Genomic DNA, 12,363 nt, shown 5'->3' on the forward strand with positions numbered 1-12,363 from the left:
AGTAAATTTGTACACAGTTAACCATAAAATGTAACATTGTGCAAACTGCTATTATTTTAACAAAATAACAATTTACCTAATATTATTGTTACTATTTCAAAATTTGTATATTAACATTTTAGAATTTTACCTTATATTATATTCACAAAGTAACAAAAGATTAGATTGTGTGTGTGTGTGTGTGTGTGTGTGTGTGGGTGCGTGTTTCAGTTCCTATCCTACTCATCATCCTAATAAAATTTCTGTATCATCATACGTTATATTTTTTATCCACTTTATTAGGGCTTTTTTACACTTACACAGTATATTACTTAGTTGACTTTCATTACCATTAGGAATGTGTATTAACAGTTTTCAATTAATGTCACGTTATTTTACATGTTATCAATTTACAGTAGTTTTAAAAACGGCTAATTATTTAATTACTTCCCCTAGCTAATTATACCGTTTAATGGCACCTCTACACGATGGTCCAGCGCTGGACCAGGTATATGGCCATGCGATGATTGAAACGCAACTATACGATATAATTCTGAAATGGGCCACGTCACACCGAGCCACCGTACTTAACTGCCATCGCTGGCCTTTGATATGCGGACGAAAAACCGACACCGTGGCCAATTGGCCATCCCATCGCCATACCGCCGCGCCATAAGCCATCCGACACCACTGCGCTCTCCACACGCTGGCCCATCTTAGTGGCCCAGTATGATGGCCCATGGAGTTAGATATCACGTCAAGACGTGACAAGACGTCATATCTAACACCCCCGCAAGCAAGCCCCGGTCTCCCTTAGGTACTAGTTACACAGAGTTAGACCAAGACAAGTCTGCAACGACTTTAATAGGTTATGTTATTTTAAACGTCAAACTTCTATGAAATTATGACGTATAAAATGTATACGTCATGTTATTTAATAACACTTGCACTGCGTATGCTATCAAAATCGTTGCAGACTTTTCTTGGTCTAACTCTACATCTTGTTTAATAAAATAACACACTGCTTTATTTACATTTTAAACTAACTAGGTTCAGAGCATGCCTTGGTCCGTATTCGCAACCTGAAAAAATCAAACAGTGCCATCTTTTGACTATCCTAGTTACTAAGTTTCACCTTTTACAAAATTACTAAACTGTATTAAATGCAAAATAATGGTCACCTTATTCCAATAATTTTGAAGATAATGTACTAATAAACATTACCACTATTAACCAAATCAAACGAACAAACAAACAAACGGAACAAACGGAATAAATTTCCAAAATAGCTATCTGATGGTGAATGAAGTCAAACTGTGAAGTTTGAAGAATGTTTAAATAAGTTGCTAAGTTACCAATAGTTTATTTTGTTACATGACATTGTCATAAAATAGTCTGTATCAAAAACTAACATTATCTAGTTTGCGTCGGGAACAGCGACATCTTTTAGAAACTTTAAACATACTCGTTAAATATCGGCTCGAACAAAGTTAAAAAAATACATATTATATTTCAAAATAAAAACATACAGTTTCAACACACTCATTCGGGTTGGAAAGATGAATACCGTTTTGGTAAGTTCCCGAAATAATTATACCCGATGCCTGACCTGGGCTACCGTTGAGGTCTAAGTGATTTACGAATTTAAGAATTTCGCAACGAGTGGCGAATTTGAAAACACGACCGAAGGGTGTTGTAAATCGACACGAGTTGCGAATTACCTATTCGCACGTGTATCGTACAGCGTTTTACAGAACATATGGCACTTTAAATTTTCGACGTAGTTACGTAATGTGCTTATAGCACAGGGTGTCGTAATGGAGCACCAGATGTACTGTACATATCTGTGACGTCGACTGTACCAGGTAGTGCCCAGGTAGACAAGTAGGTATTTATTAACCCGCACCCACCGAGCCCACGGATAACTATTACAGTTCATTACCACCCACTCCCACCTCCCACTCATAAGGAAAGTGGCCTCATTCTCTTGTTAACTTGAAATCCATATTGCCCCAAGTTAATAATACTACTCACGTGTCGTGTAAACCGTTCATCCGATTTACTCTTAAATTCCTATTAAGACACAAATAAAGTAGTAATAAAGTATTAGACAGTAATAATAATTAAGTAGAATTGGGTCTACGAGCCCAGAAAAGAATCAAAGAATGCTACAAATAAAGCTACTACCACTGCCACCTATTGATGAGTAGTGTTCCACTAGTTCCACTAACATAATTCATATATGGCATTAGTAGTCCTATCTGAAAAAAAAAACATTTTTGAAATTTAAAAACGTATCTCGAAAAATTATTGGTATTAAGACTAAAAATCTGACTGACCGTAATTACTAACGGGCTTATTCGAACGTACAGTAATATCAGAATAATATTTAAATCATATAATCTAGTTATTTTGTAGTTATTAATACAAGTGCGAGCGAAATGCACGATATTTTAATGACATCAGGTAAATGTCATGCTGAGATCAGTGTCCATTCGAATTTACCTGTAACACACGACGAAGAATTTTATTACAAGCTTTTTATTAACTTGCAATGTACCTATAGATGTATGTATAGATGTGTGATGTATGTACGGGTCAAATCTTACAAGTTAAATGTGACCCACATACCGATTTACAATAAACGTCAAATTATTTAAATTTCTTAGCATTAAATTTGACCTGTATAATAAAACCTTTTGACCCGTGTTATATTTCAGTATTTAGGAGATTCTATTTTATAATATTTCAGCAGGTGGCTATAACTCTGCGATAAAACAACGCAACAACAACAACGCTGTTTTGGGGTTTATAAAAATGTCTCCATGACTATTAGTTACCTGTGGAAAAAAACTTGTACCAAAAATAAAACATTTTGCCAAGAACTTGGACTAGGATTGATTGATTGATTGATTGACTAACTTTTCATAATATATCAAGAATTTGTCATCCCGTAGCCAGCGCCGCCGCCGGTCAACAACGAGCATCTCGAGAAAGGTCTCGCAAGCACAAATTCTGCTCTGCATTTTTTTTTTTCAATTCACACTGATTGAGACGAATATAAAATCCAATACGGGCGTGTAATCATTACTTAAAAGGTTTTTTAAGTTTCACCCCTCATGAGTGTCATGACCCCGTACACGTAATGCAAACATTACGAGACATAACATGACATGACATTACGAAATACGAGCCTTTTAGTAACTGTCAACCAGCATTGACAGGCACTTTAAAAAGCTCGTATCTCGAAACTTCCGTGTTGATGCGGGACGAGTTATTTTGTATGGTCTTCAATTGTATTTAAGCAAAATTTATCTCAATAATAATACTTCTAAGGTCCTATGCAACAACCATTTAAATATTCGCCCGTATTGGATTTGTACACTGTATTTCGTTCTAAAAAAAATACAAGTTTTATAATATAATAGAAAAACTAATTTATAAAATATCCGATAGATGGCACTAATCAATAAATGCGTCAAAGATAAATGGCGCTATTAAAATTTTCCTCCGAAGCATGAGGCGATTTTACAAATATAGGGGTTAGGTACGGTTCGGAGTTAGGTTAGGTTTTAAGTTAGGTTAGGTTTTGAGTTAGGTTAGGTTAGGTTAGGTTAGGTTAGGTTAGGTTAGGTTAGGTTAGGTTAGGTTAGGTTAGGTTAGGTTAGGTTAGGTTAGGTTGGACCTCTCACTGCCGGCGCTAATACGCCGTATGATCAGCAGTGAGGAGGCATGGGCGGCAGTGGCTTCCTTTAGCGTCACTGTTCTAACGCAAAAGGAAGCGGCAGAGCGATCGCGCGAGGACGACGCGAACTCGCTCCCTCAGCGCCGAAGGAGACCAGGTAGGCGGCGAAGAGCCTTCGCATCAAGGATAATGCCGCCTTAACGGGACCCAGCGGGTGATGGGTCGGGAGTTCCATCACCCGCATGAACAGGTTCGAGCTGGAAGGCCCTCGAGTGTTCCGAGGAGCCTTCAACGAAGAAGCTGCTAGAGCGGCCGTAAAGAATGGGTTCGCAAGAACAACGCCGACGGGGTATCGGAGGTCTACAACCGAGTTCCCGAAACCCCGTCTACAAAGCACGCGGCGGAACACCCCAGGGGGTTTAGTCCGTGGGAGTCGGACATACCCACTAGGCTTCTCCCGGGCCAGTGGGATCCATAAAGGATTCCCCCTGGGTCATCAAAAAAAACAAAAAAAAAAAAAAAAAAAAGGTTGGTCGCCTTGGTGGCAGGAGAAGGTCCAGGCACATTCGAAAGCGTAATAAGGGGGAAAGGTTATGTGTCGGCAAAATATGAACGTGTCACTTTTGTCGGCATCTACTTCTCTCCAAATCGCTGTTTGGCCGAATTCGAACGGTTCCTGGCGGAGGTAGGCGCCCGAGTTAGCCAGCTTTATGGCCGAGGGTCAGTGGTCGTCGCGGGAGATTTTAACGCGAAGTCCACTGCGTGGGGTTCGCCGGCGACGGACGTGCGTGGTGAGGTCGTCGAAGAGTGGGCACTTGCGTCAGGGCTGACCCTAGCCAACCAGGGAGTCGCTAACACGTGCGTGCGGCAACAAGGCGGATCAATAGTGGATCTGACTTTCACAAATGCCGCCCTGGCACGCCGTGTCCTCGATTGGAGGGTACTGGAAAACGTGGAGACGATGTCGGATCACCTGTACATTCGCTACGACGTCTCCACATCCCCATTAGCACAATCCGGCCAAAATTGCAGGCTACTGATTGGCGGCGGAGGTCCGAGATGGGCTCTCGGTAAAATGGACCGGGACCTTCTTTTAGAGGCGGCTATTGTACAGGCTTGGCTCCCTTCGCCAGAAGGTGAAATAGTGGTGGAGACGGAAGCATCCTGGTTCCGGGATGCCATGACACTAATATGCGATACGGCGATGCCCCGGGCCAAGCCTCCACCACAAAAAAGGAAGGTGTACTGGTGGACTGCCGAGCTTGCACAGATGCGCAAGGACTGTACAGCCGCGCGGCGTCGGTACACAAGGCAGAGGCGCCGACGAACAGACGAAGACGCAGAAAGGAACCTTTACGCCTTATATAAGGAGGCAAAGAAGTCCCTAAAAGCCGCCATAGGAAATGCCAAGGACGCTGCGAGAGAAGCATTCCTCGACACCTTGAATGCGGACCCTTGGGGTCGGCCTTACAAGCTCGTCAGAAACAAATTGCGCTCCGGGGGCCCCCCGCTCACCCAAACATTGGAACCCGAGTTTGTCAGCGAAGTGGTCTCGGCATTGTTCCCTAGGGGAGCAAACAACAGGCCGCCAACAATGGCACCACCACGAGCAGACGAAGTGGAGGAAGCTGAAGTGCCACCTGTAACAACAGCTGAACTCGGCGTAGCAGTGATTAAGATGCGAGCCAAGAACACTGCCCCTGGTCCAGATGGAGTCCCTGGCCGCGCTTGGGCCCTCGCGTTGAAAGAGCTGGAGCCGCGACTTATCCGTCTTTTCACGGCATGCCTGGAGCAGGGCCGCTTCCCAGTAGAGTGGAAATTAGGAAAACTGGTCCTGCTAAAGAAAGAGGGTCGTCCGGCTGATTCGCCTTCGGCGTACCGGCCGATTGTTTTGCTTGATGAGGTGGGGAAGCTATTCGAGCGCATCATAGCGTCCCGCCTCATCAAGCATTTGCAAGGGGTTGGTCCAGACCTGGCCGGAAATCAATACGGCTTCAGGAGCGGCCGTTCCACAGTGGACGCGATCCTGCAAGTCAAAAGGCTGGCACAGGAGTCTGTTTCTCGGGGCGAGGTCGTCTTGGCTGTGTCGCTAGACATAGCCAACGCCTTCAACACCATGCCCTGGGAAACTGTAAATGAGGCTTTGCGCTACCACAGGGTCCCTCCTCACCTGGCCCATATCATCAGAGCCTATTTAAGTGAGCGATTTGTGACCTGGCCTGGGCAACGAAATTGGGGACAGAAAAGGATGGAGTGCGGTGTCCCTCAGGGATCGGTTTTGGGCCCGCTACTCTGGAATGTTGGCTACGACTGGGTCCTGCGGGGGGCAAACCTTCCTAGAGTCGACATGTTTTGCTATGCCGATGATACGTTGGTGACGGCCCGCGGGCCCAGTTTTCGCGACGCGGCCATTCTGGCAACTGCGGGCGTTGCCCACGTTGTCAGCCGAATAAGGCGGTTGGGCCTGGAAGTCGCCCTACAAAAATCCGAGGCCATCTGTTTTTATGGCCACCGCAGAGGTCCCCCGGTAGGAGCCCGGATCGTAGTAGGCGGGGTCCCGATTGCTGTCAGGCCGACTCTGCGCTACCTCGGCGTTACACTTGACAGCAAATGGAACTTTCGGGCCCATTTCGAAGGCTTGGCTCCAAAACTGCTCAGTGCAGCGGCGGCTCTAGGGCGTATACTCCCAAATTTGGGAGGGCCCAAAGCCTCATGCCGCCGTTTGTATACGGGAGTCGTGCGCTCCATGGCCTTATATGGCGCACCCGTCTGGGCTGACGCCCTTGGAAGGCAAAACATTACCCAGCTGAGAAAAGCTCAAAGAGCAATGGCGCTGCGGGTAATTCGGGGATACCGTACTATATCTACGGACGGTGCGTGTGCTTTAGCGGGATCCTTGCCCTGGGACCTTGATGCAAGAGCCCTCGCGGCTGTTTACCACTGGCGCGAGGAGATGCGTGAGAGGGATGAGCCACCAGCACCAAGGGAAATAGATGGACGGCGCGAAGCAGCTCATCTGGAAATGGTGGCAAGCTGGGAGGAGAGACTGGCGCATCCAATTGCTGGCCACCATACCATAGAGGCAATACGTCCGGTCCTTAAACAATGGCTTGACCGGAAACATGGCTCCATGACTTTCCGGGTGACGCAGGTCCTCTCAGGACACGGGTGTTTCGGTCGATATCTGTGCAACAGATTGGGCCGAGAACCGACGGCAATATGCCACGAGTGTGGTGCTGCCGAAGACACGTCACAACATACTCTGGCTATATGCCCAGCTTGGACAGAACAGCGGGCCACACTCGTGGCAGTAGTGGGGCGCGATCTCTCCCTGCCTGCCGTGGTGAAAACTATGGCAGACAGCGACAGATCATGGAAAGCGGTGGTCTCTTTCTGCGAAGCCGTAATGGCAAGAAAAGAGACCGCGGAAAGAGAAAGGGAAGAAGACCCGGCCTCCCATCCGATGCGCCGCAAGCGCGTAGGACGGAGGCGTTTGGCGTGCGTCCGTCGACTTCCCCCTTAACGGTACCCGTGGGCGGCAGGCTCGGGGACGTCTGCCGCCTACACGAGGGTCCCGGGGATGGTTAGTACGCCAAATAAGGGCGTACTCCAAGCTGAAGAGGAGTACTTCCTCCGAGGATGAGTCCGCAGTTCGGACAGCGGCTGGCGGGGTTTCGGAAGCGTGATCTCGGTCGTTCCCCGTGCCCCGCCTTATAGCCTCGAGGCGGCCAATAGAGGGGTTTTTAGTGGGTACACCTGGGGCCTCATTAGCCCACAACAGGGAGTCCCACATAACCATCCCGGCCCGTCCCCGCGCCGGGTGGTATGCGTAAAGCATTTTCCCCTCTTAAAAAAAAAAAAAAAAAAAAAAAAAAAAAAAAAAAAAAAAAAAAGGTTAGGTTAGGTTAGGTTAGGTTAGGTTAGGTTGGGGTGCAGGGCTGGTAGACCTCCTTGTGGTGCACCCTGGGAGGGGGAGGATAGCCGCTCAGTTGCGCGTAAGCTATTCTCTCTCTGCGAACTACCAGTCACAGTCGTGGCAATGGCAGTCGAGTTTTCTCCTGCGTTGGCTTTAATGCCGTGTTTGTGTGCTCCAATGATCCTCAGGGCTATGCCGGACAGGGCCTCCCAAACCGGACAGGCCTGAGGAGAGGGGTCCCGATGTGCGGCTCCGCGTGTCCCTCTGAAACCAGCAGAGGGCACAGTGTGAGACGCCAGGTCCCACTGGGACGGAGTCGGTGCTCGGAAACGAGCTGCCGTGGGTTGGCGCAGACCGCCCGGTGCGGCGTTGTGGCTTCGGCCACCGTCGGGCAACCCGTAACCCGCAATGTGCGGACCGGGGACCTGCCTCACTGAGAGGAAGGTCACGTGGAGTTAACCACTATAAAAAATCCCCAATCCCAAGGTGTGACTGGCGTGCCGATGGGATGCGTGGCTGGGGGGAGCCCAGTCACGAACGTCAGAAGGGGGGGCATACCCCCTAAAAATAGCAAATCATGAGTGGCCAGAAATGGGAAAAACTACCCCAGGAGGTTCCAATCCTCTGTGTCACCACAGAACGGGTAAGTGCCCGCGCTGTGGTGACATGCCGCCCACCGTATTCTGGGGGGGCACACCGCTCAAGGACAGATACATACGACGACCATGGCAAATGCTTACTGGACAACGATGCAAGCGGATTAGTACTTAGATTACGCGGAGGAGGGGACGAGGAAGGTGCGAAGGCACCCTCTTCAAACCCCCCAATTATGGAGTTTCGCCCAATTCGGGACCAATGGGGGCGTTTTATACGCCACACCGTCCCTGATATCGAGGACGGAGAGAAGGAGGCACCCGTGGCACCGCAGGAGTTCGTGCGGTCACCCACACCAATTCTCACGAGGGTGTTTTGTGGGAGGAGGGCTCGTGGTGCGCCGGATACGCTCTCCCCAGGTAGGGAGGAGTTCTTTTCCCCTGCGAAAGTAGACACTCGCGACCTTCCTAGTGAAGAGGATTACTATTCGCCTCTGACGATGGCGACGGATGCCGATACCGAGACAGCTGATTCCGACTGGTCGCTGCCTACCCCCGCCTCAAACCGACCCGGAAATGTACGGAAGCGGCTGCTGAGCGAGGATAAGGGGTCGGAAGTATCCAGTGATGACGCTTCCGACCCCGGAGCGAGGCCTAGCTCTGGACCAAATAAGAGAGGGCGCGGCCACTACGCAAGGGTGGCCCGGGACAAAACTGAATCCCCGAAGCTGAAGCGTGAGGAACCCAAGCCCACCCCACAACTCACGGAATCCACGGCCGGGTCGTCAATGGCAGCAGCCTTCTCACAGAGTGGAGTGTCGGATGTGCGTAGTGCAAAGGCGGTGATTTCGTGCACGGAAGTTGCAGCCGAACCCTCGGCGAAAGCAGAGGCTTTGGCTAAATGGAGGAGATCGCTCCCAGATTTACGGGTGCTTCTAACCCGCTGCGATCGCGAGCTTGTAGCCCGGGCACCTACTCTGAAGAGTACTAGGAGGGGGTCGGAGGCTGGAGCCCCCAGGGAGAAAGAGACGGATGCCCGCGTCGGTGCAAAGGAGGCGGAGGTCGAGCTTGATGCGAGGAGCATGACGGTTGGGCCCTCTGAGCCGACTAGAAGCGGCAAACATAGCAATGGGGACCAGGCCGTAGAAGATAAGAGGATCCCGGTAGAGGGTGACACAAGTAAGAGAACTCCAGGTCACCAAAGCGATGAGGAGACAATTAAAGAGGTGGCGGGTGTGGTTATGAAGGATGGTATCCCCACCGGAAAGCACTGGTGCAAACAGGGCAAAGATGGCGGTACCTCTGGCTCCGAGAGCGATCTTGGGGCTTGCAGCCAGGAAGGCACACCATTGCGCAACAAATATTTGAAGGTGACACCCAAACGGGGCAGGGGTAGGGGCCGGCCGCAAACCACAGGTTCGCCTGGCCGTTGCCAGGAGGACCTTACAGGGACTGCCATTGAGTCGAAGGTCCAGGATGCCCTAAATGCTGTGAAGCATGTGATTGACACATCGGGCCATCTAAAAGGCACGCACCAAAAAATTCTAAATGACTCAATCACGACTATTAGGGGTGCCTTCGAGGAGCTGAGAACGCGAACTGCGACAGAGGAGGTTGCTCGCCTAGAAGCAGCCAACGCGCGGCTCACTTGCCAGCTAGCGGAGGTTCGTAGGCAGGTGCAAGAAATTCGAAGCCAACCTGCTGCATTAGCTGAGCCAGACATTCGCCGGCTCGTAGAAGAGGTCTCGAGATCCACTCACGACCAGCTCAGCAAAATGCTTAATGCACGCATGGACGGCATTGAATGCCGTCTGCTACCGGAGCCCAGGCTCCGACCTGCATTAGCAGCCGATAGGACACCATCGGAGGATCAAGACCACAGCACTACGACCTCCCAATCCCTATCAGTAACGGAAACGGTGACAGCTGCCTCTCCCTTTCCCGACGACGAAAAACAAAAGGCTGAAACAAAAGCGAAACCCAAAAAAGCCAGTCTGGCTGCCAAGGAAGCGGCCGCAGCCAGACAAACCCCTAAGGAGCCACCAACGACTTCCGCGCCTAAACCTGCGCCCGAAAATTGGAAAAAGGTACGAGGCAGAAATGCCAAGATCAAGAAAACATCCAATGAGCCCAAAGAGGTCGGCGCTCCAAAGTCCAAGGGCAAAAAGAAAAAGAATGCTGTTTCCAAAACACAACCGAAACAGAAACAGCAACCAAAGAAGGTACGCAAACTGGTACCACCGCGTTCTTCAGCGGTGGTTCTGACACTGCTCCCAGAGGCATTAGAAAAGGGGGTGACGTATGCGAACGTCCTTACGGAGGCAAAGAACAGGATCGACTTGGCTGGACTCGGCATTACTGCATTGCGGATCAAGCGTGCAATCACTGGGGGTACAGTTCTAGAGGTCCCGGGAACAACCAGTGGTGACAAGGCCGACCAATTGGCCAGAGCGCTTAAGGAAAAGCTGGGTCCAGAAGCTGTTCGGGTATCAAGACCTGTTAAATGCGCAGAGCTCCGGTTGACAGAGCTGGACGACTCAATATCGCCGGAGGTGATAGTAGCCGCGATCGCCAGCGTCGGCGAGTGCTCGGCAGAACTGGTAAAGACCGGTGAGGTACGTCGAGGCTTTAGAGGACTTGGCACTCTGTGGGTGCGCTGCCCTCTTACGGCAGCCAAGAAGGTCACTCAGGCTGGTCGCCTCCAACTCGGTTGGGGCCTCTCGGCTAAAGTCAGCCTTCTTGAAGAAAGACCCATGAGGTGCTTCCGTTGCCTGCAGATGGGGCACGTTGGGGTCCAATGCACAGCGTCCGTAGACCACAGTGACCGCTGCTACAACTGCGGTCAACCAGGACATAAGAGGTCAGCTTGTTCTGGATCACCACAATGTATTCTGTGTCATGCTGCGGGAAAACCTGCGGACCATAAAATAGGGTCCAAAGCGTGCACCAACCCCAACCCAAAGAAGACCAAACGCGCTGGCGATGGCCCCCGAGCCCCCTCCCAGAATGTTAGCCCCCCCACCGGTGCGGTGGAAGAAGCCGAGATGGACACTGCAATCGCCGACAATTAAAATGACAACAAAAGTGTTGCAAACGAACCTCAATCACTGCGCCAGGGCTCAAGATCTGCTTGTCCAGTCCCTGGCTCAGTGGAGTATTAATGTAGCAGTTGCGGCTGAGCCGTATTGGGTCCCACCGCGAAGCGATTGGGTGTCAGACATAGACGGAGTGGTCGCCTTGGTGGCAGGAGAAGGTCCAGGCACATTCGAAAGCGTAATAAGGGGGAAAGGTTATGTGTCGGCAAAATATGAACGTGTCACTTTTGTCGGCATCTACTTCTCTCCAAATCGCTGTTTGGCCGAATTCGAACGGTTCCTGGCGGAGGTAGGCGCCCGAGTTAGCCAGCTTTATGGCCGAGGGTCAGTGGTCGTCGCGGGAGATTTTAACGCGAAGTCCACTGCGTGGGGTTCGCCGGCGACGGACGTGCGTGGTGAGGTCGTCGAAGAGTGGGCACTTGCGTCAGGGCTGACCCTAGCCAACCAGGGAGTCGCTAACACGTGCGTGCGGCAACAAGGCGGATCAATAGTGGATCTGACTTTCACAAATGCCGCCCTGGCACGCCGTGTCCTCGATTGGAGGGTACTGGAAAACGTGGAGACGATGTCGGATCACCTGTACATTCGCTACGACGTCTCCACATCCCCATTAGCACAATCCGGCCAAAATTGCAGGCTACTGATTGGCGGCGGAGGTCCGAGATGGGCTCTCGGTAAAATGGACCGGGACCTTCTTTTAGAGGCGGCTATTGTACAGGCTTGGCTCCCTTCGCCAGAAGGTGAAATAGTGGTGGAGACGGAAGCATCCTGGTTCCGGGATGCCATGACACTAATATGCGATACGGCGATGCCCCGGGCCAAGCCTCCACCACAAAAAAGGAAGGTGTACTGGTGGACTGCCGAGCTTGCACAGATGCGCAAGGACTGTACAGCCGCGCGGCGTCGGTACACAAGGCAGAGGCGCCGACGAACAGACGAAGACGCAGAAAGGAACCTTTACGCCTTATATAAGGAGGCAAAGAAGTCCCTAAAAGCCGCCATAGGAAATGCCAAGGACGCTGCGAGAGAAGCATTCCTCGACACCTTGAATGCGGACCCTTGGGGTCGGCCTTACAAGCTCGTCAGAAACAAATT

This window comes from Cydia strobilella, chromosome 17 (genome assembly GCF_947568885.1).
Source record: "Cydia strobilella chromosome 17, ilCydStro3.1, whole genome shotgun sequence".
NCBI classification, from domain to species: Eukaryota; Metazoa; Arthropoda; class Insecta; order Lepidoptera; family Tortricidae; genus Cydia; species Cydia strobilella.